Below are 4,982 nucleotides of genomic sequence, written 5' to 3'. Positions count from 1 at the left end.
CCCATGCTAGCCTGCCCTTTCATCCTTACCCATAAGCTCTCGACTCGCTCTTCATCCACCCCTAGGCACAGCTCAATACATTCCAGTTGCTCTCTCACATAAAGAGCAACTCCACCACCTCGCTTTCCTGGCCTGTCTTTCCTAAAAAGCACGTAGCCATCCATGACAGCACTCCAGTCATGTGAGCTATCCCACCATGTCTCTGTAACTGCAGTGAGATCATGGCCCTGCGACCGCACACACATCTCTAGTTCTTCCTGTTTGTTCCCCAAGCTGCATGCATTGGTGCACAGGCATTTCAGGGAGGTGATCGAGCATGCAGGTTTCCCAGGAGGGGTAAAAGAGGGTCCTCCATAGCCACATCCCATGCGCACTTCCCTGGCTGCATTCACCTGCTGGAGGCATCCTGACTTGAGCTGTCTTTTGCCAACTACCCTGTCACTATAACTCTCCCCTTCCCCCATCTTTCCTAGTTTAAAGCCCTCCTTACCACATTGGCCAACCTGTTGGCAAAGACCCATGTGCCCTGCCTCGTGAGGTGGATCCCATCTCTCGCCATCAGTTGTCGATCTTCAAACAGGGTCCCATGGTCGTAGAAACCAAAACCCTGTTGCCAACACCAGCGGTGCAGCCAGTCGTTAACCTGGAAAGTCCGTCTCCTCCTCCTCTCATCCATCCCCCTCACTGGCAGGATTGAGGAGAAGATGACCTGGGCTCCCAGGCCCTTGACCACCATCCCCAGAGCTCTGAAATCCTGCTTGATGGTCTCCAGTTTGCCCTTGGTGTCATTGGCGCCCACATGAAAGAGCAGCAGTGGGTAAAGGTTGCCCAGAGATGTTGTGGAGTTTCCTTCTATGGAGATATTCAAAACCCGCCTGGACACGATCCTGCGCAACATGCTCTAGGTGACCCTGCTTGAGCAAGGGGGTTGTATGTAGACGATCTCCAGAGGTCCCTTCCAACCTCAACCATTCTGTGACTCTGTGATTCTGTGAATAAGCCTGAATGGCCCTGAGCAGCCTCACCTGGGCCCTGGATGGCCAAGGCCCCTGCCATGTGAGCTGAGTCATGCCCCTGCGCTACTGGCTCCCCATCCCTTTGGCAGTGGCTGGCCCTGACTGCTCCCTCACATCTTAAGACTCAAGAGGGCAAGTGCCACAGGGTGTTTTATTAAACCTGCTCAAGGGTCTTGTGTGACCAACAGTTGTAAGCCATGGGTACTGCTTAGTTCAGATGTGAATAAGCCTGAACCAGGCAACTCTGGAAAATATCTGGCTCTTTGTGTCAACCCCTCCGACCAGAGCTGCAAGAGAAACCTGAACCTCAGCTACTGAGTGTTGGAAGGGTGTTGCTAAGGTCAATGCAGAAAGTTACTATCTTGAATGGCTACGCATTCCCAAGACACATTTCTCTCTCCAACCATGCCGATAAAAAATCACCTATAATTTTATCTCACTGTCCAAGCGAATATAAAATCCACATGTTTATGTAACTTCAATTTAAGCATAAAAGCAGCAGTTAAAGACTGGCTAAGTCTGCCTCATTGTGCATGTGACTTTAGATTTTATTCAAGGACTTCCCCACAGCAGGAGAGGGTGCTTGTTTACAAATCTGTGCTATTGCACTCACCATTCAGGCTTTTTTTTTCCCCCCCTTTTTTTGTTTAATATGTTGTCCATCCCCCCACCCCATGTGCCTCCCCACCACCCATTCACCATCACCTACTTGCTTGCTTGCATTCCCTTCTCTCCCCGGCCCTGGCTGTTCCTAAACTTTGCGGCCAGCATGTTGCTGCAGGCAGAGGAAGAATCCCTGACTGCAGGCTGACTGGCACCCCCACTACATCTCCCCCCACCACTGCAAAGGCACACAGTGCTTGCAGCAGGGCAATCTTGCCAGGATTTGCAAGCTTTTTCTGGGCACTCAGGGAAGCAGATTCTGCACGTGTCACCTGTTTCAGCTGACATCTGCACCTCACAACCCCCCACCAGCCCTGGCCCACATCCTGCTGCCACCCCAGACACCCTGCAGACCAAGCTCACTGTGAGGCCTGCTTATTGCCAAGGTCAGGGGACGCGGGTGGGGTCGCTTAAGAGAAGGCAAAATAAAACCCAGCAACTGGGACCCCACACCTTCCCCCGCCTCCTTGCCCTGCCATGCAGGGAAGGGCACACCAGCCCAGCAAATGAGAGCTCCAAGGCTGGGGGCCCCAGGGCAGAGCACAGTGTGGTGCAGCATGGCACAGAGACAACGCTGACCCTGCTCCCACCCGCCCACCAGGACAGGGGGAAAGAGCCACCTGGCTGCAGCTGAGGTTGGGGCTGGAGAACAGCACTACGTGGACCTTGCAGGGACACCAGGTCTCCCCCTCTCAGAGTGACACCGCATCAACCCAGGGCCAGACGAATGCCCTCCCGAGGGCCACCCGGCACCAGGAGAAATGGCTGCCAGGGAACCACTGGGGCCATGGTGGGAGAGCAACAGCAGGTCTACCCCGCGGTGGGGGAGAGGGAGCATCTCCCACATGAGCCTGAGCATCTCTCATGTGCGCCCATGCTGGGATGGGAGAGCAAAACCACATCTACCTCACAGCCTGCCCCATGGGGAAAGACATATCAGAGCTGGATCCAAGGACCTGCTGCTGTGACCCTCTCCCAGGATGGGGGTGGGACAAGGGGGGTTCCTTGATGAGCAGACTTTGGCAGCCACCATTGCCTTTTTGAGCCACCATCTCAGCCTGCTCTCAAGCAGGGCAGAAAAAGAATGAAAGGGGGGAAAAAAAAAAAAAAAGAAGGCCCTCCTCCTCCCTCTGCCCCTACCACTGCAGCTGCCACTACCAAAAGTGGTGGCGGTATGCTGACAGGCCTTGGAGGAATGCAGGGCCAGGACACCCAGCCACCCAGCACACCTCCTGCCTAAAACTCCCAAAGTCACAAGGATCACGAGACCTCACTTTTATGGTCCACAGTTGTACTGAAGAGCAAGAACAAGCAAGCTTCTGGCCTCCCTCACCTTGCCTTAGCACATCCATGTTACCACTTAACACCTCTACCACCCCATTCAAACTGCCCACCTGGCACTGCCCTCAGAGCACGTCATGCCCAACAAAGATTGGGAACTTGGCAGCAGAAGGCAGAACCCCTTGGGGCTTGTCCCCAACCTCACTGGGCTATTGGGGGAAAAAAAAATCAATCAGAACAGTGTTATTTCACTGGTGCCCCAGCCACAGCATGGGCCACATTTCCACAGGGCCTCCTGCTTCCTTTGCATCTCCTATGTCTCTCTGTAGTGCCAAACCAGAGTCAGGCTCAACAGGCTTGCTCTTCTTTCCTTGTTGATTCCACCAGGCCTTTTCCCCTAGTCAGGGATTAGCTGGAGACAGCCAAGGCCCTGAGTGCACTAAGAGGCCTTCAGTGGAAGCCTTCTTTCCTCTGACCAGCCTCTCCTGCTCCCTCTGCCCAGGGGCTCTATTAATACCAGCCTGGGGGCTTTCAGGCTATGCTTCAGTGCTGTCTCAGGGGTGTGTGCTCCAGCTCTGTTCCTCAAGTGCTGCTTGGACTCCCTGATGGACTGTGGATGGGGCCTGCCAGACTGTCTTCCCTGATGAGCCCTGGACTCTCAAGAGGATCTCTTGGCACCACCCTGCTCTGCTCGCCTGTCTGTGCTGCTGTGGGACTTGGCCCAGTGGGTGAGCTCACTGTCTGGCCTGGGCTGTAGTTGTTGTGTGTGTTCCTCCCCCTGCCCTGCCCCTTCTTGGCTCCTGCCTTGCCTTGCCTTAGGTAGAGCCCTGCTTCTGCTGCTCCCTAATGGTTAGCTCAGGCAGCCTCAAGCCCTCAGCTGAGCATCAGCAGGCCTGGCCCTGCAGTTGCCTTGGGGCCTGGCCCCACACTGCTCCTGCAGCCTGCCTTCCCCAGGCACTCTGGAGCCCTCCAGGACCCTCTGCTCAGCAGGCACAGGCACCTCACAGGCCTGAAAGCTGTGCTGTCTTCCCCTGGGCCCAGAGCATCCCTTGCTCCCTCAATCCTTTCATCAGCACTGAGCAAAGGGATGGGCACTCATCAGTTAGGTGACCCTAATGCTCCCTGCTTCCTCAGAGCCCTGGCTCTTCAGGATGCCCTGAGACTGGGTGTCCCCCTGTTTGGAGCACAAGGACCTTATTCTCCAGGCTCTGAGGACCTCTTTGTGACTTGTCAGTGTGCAGCTGTGGCTGAGCTTGCCTGGCTGGAGCTTTGGCAGGGGAATCACTCAGCTGCTGACTATTTGCTTGAAATGAAGAAGCTGGCTGTGGCAGCTGGGTGGGAAGAATGGCCAGGCAGGGTCCTCCCCAGAGCTTGAGGCAGCTCTTAGACCTGCCTCTCTCTGTGGACAAGCACCTCATGGTGTGTCTGAGAGTGCAGTGGGACCCTTGGCTCCCCCAGCTGTCAACACCAGACCTCTGCTGCACCTCCCTGGCAATGCTCCTAGGTGAATACCCTGACTGTGTGGACCGTTTCTGAAAGGCAGCTGCAGAAACCCTACCACCCCGTTGCCTCTATGATGGTCCTACGGACCTCATGCCAGGGAAGGAAGTGACCTTTGGGTGCATCTATACCTCCTTATGCCCTGAGGTAACCGCCCTTGAGGAAAACCATCTGGAGCACAGATTCCTCTGTCCTTCTAGCCCCTGGGAGGGCAGGGGCTATACTTTTTTCTGCTTCTCTTTTTCTTCTTCTAATAGGTGGTGGAGAAGGAAGGATGTCCCTGTGTAGATTACAGGGGGCTGAATGACATGAGAGTAAAGAACTGGCACCCCCTGTCTCTCTTCACAGAGCTCTCTGAATGCCTACAGGGCACTTGCTAGTGCAGAAAGCTGGACCTGCAAGAAGGAAAAGGCTTTGCTCCAAATCCAGAAGCAGGACAAATGCAGAAGGGTCTTCTGCACCACACAGGGCCACAAAGAGTACCTGGGGATGCCGTCAGCCTCCGCAGTTTGCCAGCCACTT

Source organism: Apteryx mantelli, unplaced genomic scaffold (assembly GCF_036417845.1).
Source record: "Apteryx mantelli isolate bAptMan1 unplaced genomic scaffold, bAptMan1.hap1 HAP1_SCAFFOLD_63, whole genome shotgun sequence".
NCBI classification, from domain to species: domain Eukaryota; kingdom Metazoa; phylum Chordata; class Aves; order Apterygiformes; family Apterygidae; genus Apteryx; species Apteryx mantelli.
Note: the sequence above shows the minus strand (reverse complement) of the source record.